Below are 14,637 nucleotides of genomic sequence, written 5' to 3'. Positions count from 1 at the left end.
TAAAAACCACACTAAAATAGCTAGAAACCTAAAAAGTCGGGTTTTAGCTATCTAACTTATAAACAAACTATATGGGACTTTTTAGGATTTTTTAAAAAATTCCCTTTATAGAGAAATGGCTAAATACATAGTGCGAATATGTTTTTTCTTGCTTATATAATAAGCAATTTTTTTTAAGAAAATCTATAAAAACTAGGGTAAGTTTTACTATAGAAGAATAGCTTAACTTTCAAATTATATCTTATTTAGATGTAATTTGAATTTCTTAGAATTTTTAAAGGAATTTTCTTTTTTAATAAGATTTGCACTACAGGGTAAAAGTGCGGCGCTCACTTGTCTGCGGCGCTCGCTTATCATATATGTTAGCTTATAAGTTATTATAATCTAGCCCTAGGCCCTTAATATATCAAATATACTTATTTTTTTTTATATATTAATTGCCTTAGTTATTAATATAACTTAGTTATAACTTTATTTTTTATTAATATAAACCTAGTATAATTAATTTAGCCCTTAGAAAATATATACTTATTATATATACCTTTACGGGTAAGTTATTAGCACTGCGCTAAACTCTTATATAAATTAAATATACCTTAACTAAGGCATATTTATAATATATAATAAGGTTTTAATTATACTCTTTAGCTAATGCTTAAATTTGCACTAAGACTTTCACGACGCCCTTAACCCTCGCCCTGCAAGCAACATTGATTAGTATGCGGTAACTCCAATAACCCTCTTCACAAGGTTGCCGACCTCATCAGACCAATACAATCGATACTAACTCTAGGTCATGTTGGCCATCCGCGAGCCACTCGATTGCCTCTCCAAACATGATCGTACTGACATAACAAGGCCCAACCACCTCGAACGCTACCTGGTCAAGCGTCCCCGCCGCCGGTCTCAACACGACCGGCATGTGCATGAATACGAACTCTGTGAATCAAGGGGTGTAGCGCTCTTAGCAGCGAGACGCTGGCCATCCGGCGAGAAGACCACTGACCGATTTGTGGCTGGCATTCAGAAGATCCCATACGTAATGTCACATATGTATGCTCCACAGTCGGTGCCCTTTGGCGAGACGCAGCAAATGAAAAACCGCCAGGTTTGCCCTTAATTGTAAGTTTTTGGGATAGAAACCCAGGCTACTTCCTTTGGTGAGCGAGACGTTCAGTAAGACAGTCAGGAGTAATATTGGCACAAGGGGATTGGGCCACGTAACAAGACTAACCCCCCTTTGGCCACCACCCCGCTTTAGCCACATCATCATCGACTTCAGTGATAGAAGAGGGGAATTTATGTTGAATTGGCAGCATAGTAGGCAATAAGGGAAGCACCACTAACTAGAGTGGCGCGCCATGCTTTTTGGCCTAGTGGTTACTTTCCGATAATTTACACTTAGCCATAATACCTAATTTATAGTTTAGTAGAGATGTGTACTTCATAAAGGCTTTAAGGCAGCTTAGTGCTTTTCTAAATTTTAAATACTATATAGATAACGCTTACTACTTATAATAATTTACTCTCTAAGTCCTAGATTCTTAATAATAATATCTAATGCCTTCTTACTAATTATAATAGCTATATTATTTATATTAGTACTAATATTAGCTAAGATAATACTTAAATTAATACGCTTAAAACTATTTATTTCTTAGATATTAAGATATTTATTAATAATACTAAACTTATCGCAAGGAGCTATCTAATAGGTAGCGAGAAAGTGTTATATAGTTTTAATATTCTTATAAACCTATTACTTAATAGCTTTATTATTCTTAGTAAAATACTTAATATGCTTAATCTTAGAAAATGATTACTTAAGGTTTATATATATAGCTAGGGAGCCTTTATAAAAGGCTAGGTAGCTAGGAGTAATTTTAATATAATATATCTTAGTATAATATATAATCTCTTAGGATTTCTTAAAAGCCTAGACTTATTTCTTAAGATTAATATTATTTTTATTATTAAGGTAGCTAATATTAAAGTCTAAGAGGTTATTAATATTTAGTTTTATAATATATATATAACCTTCGGAGTAAAAGTATATTATATAATTTCTTATAATAATATATTACTTTTTAATATATGAAAGAAGTTACTTAAGAGGTTATTTTTTTACTAATTTTATTATTATAATTTTTATAAAATAACTTATTAAGAAAAAAGACTTATTAATATAATAAGCTTATTAAGAGTATTCTTAAAGTTTTTATTTTATACTTTTTAGAAATTAAAACTTAAAGCTATAACTTTAGTATTTATTAGTTAGAGCTTAGAGGAGATATTAATTAAGTTTTAACTAAGGATTTTATTTTTTAAGTTAATAACCTCTTAATACTTTTTAAAATATTAAGAATTTTATTAATAATCTTATAAGGCTAAAGACTAATCTTATAAAAATCGAAAATTAATTAATAATTTTAATATTTATAACTAATAATAAGTAAGCTAATTTTAATATAAATATTAAGTTTTTTAAAAATATTAGAATTACTAAGATTAAAATACTTAAGTATAAGTAATATATTATAAGTATTATATAATATAATAATAATCTTATAGGCCCTAATAATTAACTTAGAATATTAAATAAAGCTAATTTTAACTTAAAAGGTAAGGTTAAGTATATACTTAATATTAATAATATATTTATTATTATTAAGAAATACTTAAATAAGCTTAGACTTAATTAATATATATATATTAAGTTACTTAATATTAATAAGCTTATCTTAAATATAAATAATAATAATATCTTATTACTTATCTTTCTTAGAGATATAATAAAGGTAGTACTTATAATTATTATAAAAATTTAATAATTTTAATCTTAAATCTTAGGCTAGCTAACATAAGATATAGCCTTAATAAAGTAATTTTTTAATATAATAAAGTAAAATATATTACTATTAAAATATTATTAAAATTATTATTAAAATTATTATTATTTATATATTTATATAAGCTAAGATATATATATTATATATTTAATTAAATAAGTTTAATTAATTAAACTTATAAACTTTTATTTATTACTAAGTTTAATATTAATACTTTTTAGATTTATAAAACTTTAATACTAACTCTAAGAATTAATCTCTCTAAGTAAACCTATAATATTAATAACTTTTATTTCTTAATATAATTATACTTATAACTATATAGCTAGATCTTAGCTAATTATAATAAGATTTTTTAATTTTTTTATTTAATATTATAAAAGGTATTAATATTAATAATAAGAGTTATAAGTTATATTAATTATTATCTTATAAGGCCTTAAGAAATATAATATCTTTATTAATAAAATCTTTTTTTTTAATAAAATTAAACCTTTTATTAATATTATAATTAAATAAAAAAAGAACTTAAAAAAAAATATTATAATATATATAATAAGTAAGTACTATAAATAAATAAGTATTATATTTTTTTTTATTTCTTTATAAGATATTATAATAAAAATATTATAAATTATTTAATTAATTAAAATTATTTATTATATTTTTCCTTAAATATTTTAATTATTATTTAATATATTTTTATATTATAATTAAGCTTATTATAAATATTATAATATTAAACTCTTAGTTATATTAACCTCCTTTAATTATTACTTTATAATAAATTTATTATTATTTAAATATTAATATTTATTTAATTAATTATTTATTTTCTTTTTTTTATTATTATTATTTCTCTTTTTTATAATTTAATCTTTTTTACCTTTTAGCGCTAAGTTAATATTTTATTTACCTTTTAAAAGTCTTTAATCTTAGCCCTTAATAATATAATCTTATATATATTTCCTTTTATTATTATTATAAGAGACTTTATAGCCTTTATAATTAACTCTAAGTAATTATTATAATACCTTTTAATTTATCCTTTAAGCTATATAAACTAAGATCTAGCCTTAAGTATAATCTTTAAGGTCCTTAAGACCTAAGGGGTAAAAGATTTAATCCCCTTCTTAATAGGTATTAAAGTTTATAATTATATATTAAGCTTTAAGATTATAGCTTTTAGGTTAAAAAAAATAAGCCTAATTCTTTTAAAAGCCTCTTAATATTTCTTTTTATTATAATAGCCTTATATATTATATAAAAGGTTAAAAAGAATTTAGTCTTTAAAATAAAAATTATAAAATATTTAATTAAATAATTTTCTTTTTTCTTTTATATAATTTAATACATTATAACCCTTATAAAGGGGATTATATTATCTTAATTAGGTCTTAGTAGTTTTAATAATAAGGTATTATTTTTACTTAGGGAAAATTACTTAATTAAAAAAGTAAAAAACCTTAGTTAGACTTAAAACTACCCTTTATTAGCTCTAAATCCCCTTATTAGCTAGGCTTAATTAATAACTTAAATTTATAAGTTAGTTAGTTATTATATAACTTATTATATAGTCCTAAGTTATATAATATCTTTCCCTTTAGTTATATATATACCTTACTAGGCTCTACCTTATAATATAAACATATAATTTTCTTAATTAGGTTACCTTATAGCGGTTAATTATATAATACTTAATTATATAGCTCTTAGTTAAGTTATTATATTATATATACTTCTTATATTAAGTTAGGCTATATAATATAGGCTTAGGTTAATTAGCTATAAGACAAAGAAGCTAAGTAAGGTCTTATAGTAATAATTAGTAATATTAATAGTAATTTTAATAATAGGTATTAATAAAATAATAGCTATAATAGCATAGTAATAAAGCGGCCTTAATTAACTTATAGATTAGGGGTTTAATCCTTAGCCCTTATAATCTTTTATAATTATAAAGGTTATATAAGCGAGAGAAAAGGGCCTTTAGCTAGGCTTAAATTAGTAGCTTCCTTATAAGTAAGGTAACCTTAACTATAATATAGAAATTATTATACTATAGAGGTAATTAAATATTTTATTTATTAATTATAAGCTTATTTTAATAACTTAAAATACTTAATATTAAGGGGCTAAAAGAAATAAAAAAATAAAATAATATATAAAATTAAATAATTTTATTTTTTTATATTATTTCTTATATTAAATAAATTAATAATTTTTATAATTAATAAAAATTAAGAAATAATAAGAATTAATTAATTAATTAATTATATATTAATTAAAATACTTAAGTTATATAAGATTAATTTTATTATTAATTTAATTATTTTAAGTTATTATAATTATATAATTACTTAAGATATTATTTTCTTAATATTAATTAATAAAATAATTTCAGCTTATATTAATAATAAATAATTAGATTACTTAGCTTTTTATATTAATTACTTAAATAATTATAATATATTTTTAATTTCTAAGTTATATTAATTTTAGCTTTAAATATCTTTTTAACCCTATAATATTTATTTTATTTATAATTATACCTATAAGAAAGCTAATTTTTTTAAAATTATAAATAATATTTAATTAAATATTATATTTTATATTTATATTTATTATAAGTTAAAATTTATTATAAATAATAATTAAATCTTTATTTTTAGCTTTTTAATATATATAACTATAAAAGAAATATTATTTTATTACTTCATATTACCTAAAATAGCGATTAAAGTATCTTAATTAATATCTTAGTAATTTTAATAATAAAGGCTTTATACCTAAAGCCTAAGGTCTTCATAGGCTTAAATTAATAAGGTTTATCTAGATAATTATTAATAGCTTTAATAACTGGCTAAAACTAGCTCTATTTATAATAAATAACTTATATCTTAACTAGCTAAAGTGGTTAAAGTCCCCTTCACGTAGATAAAAGAAATATATTTTAAGGTTTAGGTATTACTTAATAAAGTTTAAAGCCTAATATATATAAATTAATAATATATTATAATTAATAAGTAATTAATTAGTTATTTCTTTTATATTATATAATAATAGAAAAAATCCTTATAAATCTAAGTTAAAAATAAAATAAATAAATATCTCTTTCTTTAAGTTAAATAGCTTATGTAATTTAGGGATAATATTAAGTTAAGATTAAAGATTATTTTATTACTAATATAATTATTACTTATTAATTATATAGGTATTTGCGGCGTATGACATATTTAGTTTTAGGTTATTTTAAAGGGCCTAAAGGGTAAGAAGGGTTTTAGCCTTAATATTTAAGTCTAATATATTTAATAGTTAAGAATTAATTAATTTAATAAAAAGTTAGATATAAGAGGGAAAAGTGCGGCGCTTACTTATCTATAGCGCTTACTTATTATATATATTAATTAAAGATTATAAGTTTAATTTATATTAATTAGCTAAGCTTTATACTTAACTTAATACTTTAAAAGCCTTTATATAATCTGATTTTTTATAATTTATTATAAGTATTTTTAATACTTATATACAGTTTATAAACTACCTTAGTGAGGTTATTTTAATTATTTTAAAAGTAATATTAATAAATATTAATTATATTAGTTTAATTCTTTGATTAAAGGTTTTTATAAAAAGCTATTATAATCTTATTATCAATATATTATTAATTAATTATTTATTATTAGTTATAATTAAATCTTTTTTAATACAAATAATAAAAGTAATTTTAGCCTCTTTAAGTAATTAAGAATTATAAGGATAATTAAAAGGTTAATATTAGAGAGGAGAGCTATTACATAAAGGGCTTAGATTTTAATCTCTTTAGCTAGTTAAGATATAATATATTTAGTATAAATAAAGCTAGTTTAAATATATTATTAAAGCTAATAATAACTATATAAATAAACCTTATTAATTTAAACTTATAAAGACCTTTGGCTTTTAGTATAAAGCCTTTATTATTAAGATTACTAAGATATTAACTAAGATACTTTAATTTATCTTTTAAGTAAAATAAAATCTAAGAATAATTAATTAATTATAAATAAGCTTTTAAATTTTAAATTTTTTAAATTAATATATAAGATTTAATAATAATATTATATTATCTATTATAAAAATATAATTTTAATTTAAATATTATAACTTATATTATTAGTATTTTTATTATAAGCTAAGTTAATATAAATATTAAGAAAATAATTTCTCTTTATATTATTAAAGTATAATTAAGTCCTAATTATATATTATATATTATTTTATAATACTTATTAATTAATAATAATAAGTAGCTTACCCTTATATATATAAATTAATATATATTACTTACTATAAATATAATAAATAATTATAATTTATTTATCTAAGCCTTTATCACTTATCTAATATATAAAATATACTTATTATATTTTCTTATATATTAGCTACCTTAGCTATTAATATAACTTAATTATACTTAATATCTTTAAGTATATTACTAGATATAACTTATACCTTATTTAAGGTAATATTAGTATCCCCTTTGCTAATATAAATTAATATAATTAATTTATTCCCCTTAAGACCTATATAATTATTATATATTAATAGCTCTTATTTAGAGGATTATTTATATTATCTTAGATAATATTATATTATTATTAATATATTAAATAATACCTTTATTAATTAATTATTAGCTTATAATATATTATTAAGTATTACTAAGATAATTATTAAGGTTTAATAATAATAAGCTCTTATAAATTAATTCTAAGCCTAGGTTACTTAGTAATTATTATAATAAGTAATACCTCTATTAGTTATATTTATAAGAGATATTAATAAAGCTATTAAATCCCCTAAATTAGTATTTTCTATTAGGGATATTAGGGATATTATTTTATTTTTTATTTATTATAAGAGGTATTTTATATTTTTTTTTAATAAAGTATTTAATAATAAGGTATAAGCTCTATTTATAAAATAACTCTTAAAAGGTATTATTATAATATAAATAAAACTTATTATAAGAGACTTTTTATTAAATAAAAAAGCTAATTAAGACTAAGATATTATTAATATCTTTTTAAATTAAAAAAATTTTAAAATTATAATTAAAAATATATTTAAACTTATTAATAATAAATAATAAGCTATTATATAGCTATTTAAGCTTCCTTAGAATAAATTCTATATTACTTATATAGCTTAATTTAAATAACTTACCTCTAAGATAAAATTTAATAATAAATCTATTATAAAAATCTTTTATAAAAAATTAAAGCTTAAAACTAAAAATAAACTCTATAAGTTTAATAAGCCTAATAACCTTAATAATTATATTATTATAGCTATTAAGATAAATAAATAATAATATATAAGATATAAAGAAAAATTATTAAAATAAAATAAGCTAAGGGGAATAAGTTTTAACCTTTATTTCTTAAATTAATATTAATAATATAAAGATAACCGCGGAGGATAATAATTACCGCAAGGAGGGGCCTTATATAATATAAACCTAGGCCTTATAGAATTAAGCGCTACTTAATAAGACCCTAATAGTATTAAATATTATTATTATTATAAGAAAGGGCATAAAGTAAATAAGTATTATAAAAAGACTAGGGATATCTAGGAAAGATATTATAAGCTAAGAAACCCTTAATAACTCCCTAAAGGTAAAAAATACCTAAATATAGCTAATTAAAATAATAACCCCTAGATAGCTATTTATATAAGTAAAATACTTAAAATAATAAAATAGGGATATTATAAGATAAGACTTTAGCTACGAGAGATTATAATAACTTATTAGGCTGCCTATATAATAAACTAATAAGTAAAAGGTAATTATATAATTAATAATATTATAAAAGAGTAATTCTATAAGCCTATTAAACCTCTAAGGGCTTATTAGCTATACCTTATTAACTTATATAAATAAGAATTATTATTAAAACTAAATAAGGTAAGGAAAATTATAATTACCTTATTATAATATATAATTATTATACTTAGATATATTAATAAATAACCTATAAAGCTAATAGGATTAACCTTAGTAATATTCATAAAATAAAAGTAATAATTACTTTTAATATTAGCTAAATAAGCTAATTTTAAAGAAGTTATAATAAAAGGCTTTAATTATAAAAACTAGGTAATAAGATATAATATTATATTATTATATATACCTTTAATTATATATAAAAGGAACTATTAATAAGATAATTATATATAATATAATTATAACTTATACTTATAATATTAACTTAAAGTAGTATAAGAATATAATAAAAACTATAAATAATAAAAATAAAAATATAAGAATAAACCTTAATAATTAAGATAGCATAATAAATTAATTAATAATAATACTTATTCAGTTAAGTAAAAATATATAAAGAAAAAAATAAAAAAAGAATTATATAAAACCTAAATATAATAATAAAGACTATAAAAGATTAATAAAAAATTATAAAAATTTTTTTTTTTTAAATTTTATAATAAAAATAATAAATAATATTAAAATAACTTAAGAGAATAATATATCTAAATAATATAAAAATATATAAGAATAATAAATAAATAAGAAATCTATATTAAGGTATATTATAAGAAATTAGCTAAAAACCCTAAGTACCTTGAAGTATTATTTAACTTATAAGATAATATATAAATATACTTAATATATAAAAAGTATATTAATATCTTATAGATATTATTTTAATATTATTAATATAAGAAATATTAAAAAGAGAAATAAAAATAAGATTATTTTTTTATTATATTATTTTATTAATTAAATAATAAACCTTATTTATAATATAAAATAAAGGGGTATTAGGTATTTTATTAAGATAAATATATTAGTATTACTATAGTATAATACTTATTAAAACTTTATTATATTATTTAAGAAGTAAAAATAAATTACTTATATAATTGAAAATTAATAAAAATAAATTAGGTATAAAAAATAAAAAAAGCCTAATAATACTTAATATAAGAAAAGTAAAATAATAAAAAAAGGTATTATTAAATAATAAAATAGCTTAAAAGATAATTATAAACCCTATATAGATAATAAATATAAATATAATTATTATAGCTATATTATAATAATATTAAAAAATTAAATATTTTATTTAATATAAGGTAATAAATAAATAGATATTAGAATATATTATTATAAAAGGCCCTTTACGTTATTATTAAAATATATAAGTAATAATACTTAGATTAAAAAATATAAATTAAAAGAAAATAATTAAATATTTTAATAAATAATAAAGTTAAGTAAAATTACTTTAACTTAATAATAATAAATAAGCTTAAACTATTATAAAGATATAAATAAATACGTTATTTATTTCTTAACCTAAAAAGAGCCCTATTTAAGTATAATAATAAGATTATTAACTCTAAGATTAATTACCTTAAGGTTTTTATTAAAAAAAGAATAAAAAGATATTATTTAATATTATAGTAAATAAGTAATATAACCTTATATTTAGGTACTTATAATAATAATTAGATATAATAATAGATAATTAGAAATTAATTAATTAAAAACTTCTTTTAATAATAAGGTATTTTTTATAATAAATAATAACTTAAGATATAATATTAAATCTTAAACTTTTATTAAAAAATAAAAAGAAATTATATAAAAATAAATATAAGATATCTCTTTACTTATAGGGATAAAATAGAAATATTATAATAAATAAAAATAATAATCATATAAAATAACTATATAAGTTATATAATAATTTTATAAATAAGAGAAAACCCTTAAATAATTAAAAGAATTATATAATAACTTAAAAGAAAAAAAATAACTTAAGAATATATTATAAAAATACTTTCTTTATAAGAAACTCTTTATAAAAGAACTTAAAATAAGTTTACCTAAATATATATATTATAACCTAGAGAATAAGTTTATTAATAAGAAATAACTTAGTTTTAATAAACTTTATTTTCTTAAAAGAATATAATTATAAATACTAAAAGAATATATTAAAAATATAATACTAAAAGAATATATTAAAAGTATAATATAAAAAGAATATATTACGGAAAATAAATTATTTATTAAATACGTTATTATATATATTTTATAAAAGAATAAAAAGCTTTAATTTTATATTAATTTTAAAATACTTAATGCTATTATAATTAAGGATTAGATATTATTACCTCTTATTAATAAATTAAAAGATTCATCTTTTAAAATAAAGTATTCTATTATATTTAACCTTAAAAGAGCTTATAACCTTATTTAAATTAGAGAAAGATATAAATAAAAACCGCTTTTTATACTAAATATAGACTATTTAAGTACCTTATTGTACCTTTTAGACTTATTAATATATTTATTATATTTTAAGAAATAATTAATAATATATTATAAGAATATTTAATTATATTTATTATATATTACCTAAATAATATTTATATTTTCTTAAAAATATAAAAAGAATATATAAAATATATTTATAAAATACTATAAATATTATAAGATATTAAGTTATTAATAAAACCTAAGAAAAATAGGTTTTATACCTGAGGAGTAAAATTCCTTAGATATATTATTTCTTATAATAAGATATAAATAAACCCTAAGAAAGTCTTAGTAATTAAGGATTAAAAGAAATTAATTAATATTAAGGAAATATAAGCTTTCCTTAGTTTTATTAATTATTATTATAAATTCCTTAAAGTATTTAAGAAAATAATTATATTATTAATAAAACTTATAAAAAAAATACAACTTTCATAATAAAAATATAAGCTAAGTAAGTATTTTAATAAATTTAGGAACTTATCTTAAGTAAACTAATATTTAAGATATTTAATTTATCTTAATTAATTAAACTTAAAATAAATACCTTAGAGTTTACCTTAAGCGCCTAGATTAAATAATTAAATAATAAAAGATTTTTATATTTAATTATATTTTATCTTTATAAGTTATATAAAATAGAATTTAATTACCTTATTTATAATAAAGAATTCCTTATAATTATTAATACCTTTAAGGATTTTTAATATTATTTCCTTAGAAGTAAATATAAGATTAAGATATATATAAATTATAAAAATATTATTTACTTTGCGAAAACCTAAGAACTTAATAAATACTAATTAAGATATATTAAATATCTTTTAGAATTTAATTATATTATTATTTATATTAAGGGAATAAAAAATAATAGCGCTAATATTATTAGCTAATAACTTAACCTAGATTTTAAAAAAATTAAGATAAAAAAAAAACTCTTATAGCTTATATAGGAAAGGCACCTTATATGATAAATAATTACTTATATCTAGTAATAAATATTATTATATTATTTAATAAATAAATAAAAAATAGAATTATTACTAACCTTACCCTTAAATAACTTAAGAGACTTATATTTAGATAAGTAAACTAAGTAAGAAGCTAATAAGGTATAATTATATATTAGAAATATATTTTTATACCTTAGAAATATATAAAAGAATATATTAAATATTACTATTAAATTATTAAGTATAATAAGAAATTAAATAATAAAGACTTCTAGGGAATAATATATAAATACTTTATATAAAACGACCTTAATATAAGACCTAACTTCGCGAATTATAAAATATATTATTATCATTAATAGCTAAAATTATTTAATAAATATTATACATATAACTTAATTATAAAAATAATATACCTTATTACTAGAATAACTTAGATATAGTAAAATAAGGTAATTTACTTTTAGAATAAATCTAAGAATGTGTTTAATAACTTTTAAATAATAAAAAAATAAATAAGTAATAAGTCTTAGATAAGTTATAATATAACCTAATATATAAAATTTATAATTATTAGCTATATAAATACTAAGGAACTAATGAAATATTAAAATAAATTAAGATAATATATATTTTTCTTAATATTAAAAATATTATTTTTATGATTATTAATTAATATAACTTTTATATAAAAACTAAGGCATAAAACTATAAACTATATAAGAAACTATAATTACTCTTAGTTTTATAATAATTATAAGACTTTATTATTATAGATTTTAATATTAAATTATACTTATTAAAAAAACTAATTATTAAAAACTTATTTAATAATATTCTTATTATATAAATAGACTTATAAAGTTTTCTTATTTTATATCTTATAGAGAATTAATAATAATTAAAGAATTTATTTATTTTTTTATTTTTATATTATTAGGATATATAATATATTGCTTAAGATTATTATATATTAAAGACTATTATTTACTTTAAAATTTTAATAAAGCCTTATAAGATATTTAAGAATTAATTATAAACTCTTTATTATATATTATAAGAAAATAAATAAACTATATAAAGTAAATACTAAAATAATACCTTTAATATTATATTAATTATAAATAAATTAATTAAGTTAAGAAGCTATTAGCTATTTAGTTAGCTTATAATATAGCAATTAATAAAAATATAAAGATTATATTAGCTTATATTAACTTTAGATTTACCTTAAATATATATTAATAAACCTAAGATATTATTATTAACCCAAAAGTAATCTTTATTAATAATTAACTAAGAACTCTATATAAAGAAATATAAATAAAACCTAAATTTATTAAAAATAATATAATAACTTATATTAATAAGAAAAGAATTAAGGGATTATTTTTCTTAGAGAGAAATATAATTTATCTTATAATAAGAAATATTAAAATAAAATAATAAAATAAAAAACTTAATTATAAATATATTAAACCTTATAAGATTAAATAAAAAAATCTCTAAATATAATTATAAATTAGACTTATTACCTAAGGTTAAGCTTTATTTAATCTTTTATATCTTATTACTTAAATTAATATAAGATATTATCTAAGTAAAAACTAATAAGCCTAATATATAAATTAATAAATTAAAAAAATATATTATAAAAATTATCTTTAATAAAAATAAAATAAATAATAAAATAATATATTTTATTAAATAAAAAGATTACTTAAACTTAGAAAATATATAAGAATTACTAAAATACCTTATTAATATATAATTTATTTTAAAGAACTTCTATTAATAATATTAAAAGAGATAATAAAACTATTAAGGAAACTAAGATCTAAGATATTAATATAAATTATAATTTAAATATCCTCTATAAATAAAGACTCTTATTACTTTAATTACTTAAGCTTATCTAGGGATACTAAGCCCTTATATATTGTCTTTATACCTTATAAGACTAATTATTACTTATACTTATAATATAACTCTAACTAAGAAAATAACTTATTTAAATCTTATTATACTATTTATAAGGCCTCGCGGCAAGAAATAAATAGCTCTTTAGCGATAGCCTCTCGCTTATTTAATTAATAAGCCTCCTTAATAATATAAGATATTAATATTATTAATAGAAACCCTAGAGAAAAAATAAGAAAGATTATATATAAGAATTTAAAGAAATACTTATTATATTATAAGACTAATATAAATAAATATATAAATTATATTTCTTAAAACCTAAGATTATTTTATAAATAATAACTTATTTTAAATAATAAAAATAAGATATAACCTTAAAATTAAATTAATTAATATTAGAAGTAAAAATATAATAATTCTTTATAAAAAAAGAAATATTAGACTTTTTAGTTATATAACTTAACATTAAATTAATATTATAATAGAAATAATAATATAGGTTAAAATTAATTACTTATAAGAGAAGTAATTATAATTATAAGAAATAGCCTTAAGGATAAGACTAATAAAAAGAAAG

This window comes from Fusarium solani (genome assembly GCF_023522795.1).
Source record: "Fusarium solani strain SB1 chromosome Unknown bctg00000012, whole genome shotgun sequence".
NCBI classification, from domain to species: Eukaryota; Fungi; Ascomycota; class Sordariomycetes; order Hypocreales; family Nectriaceae; genus Fusarium; species Fusarium solani.
The sequence above is the reverse complement of the archived record's forward strand: the minus strand, read 5'-3'. Positions refer to the sequence as shown.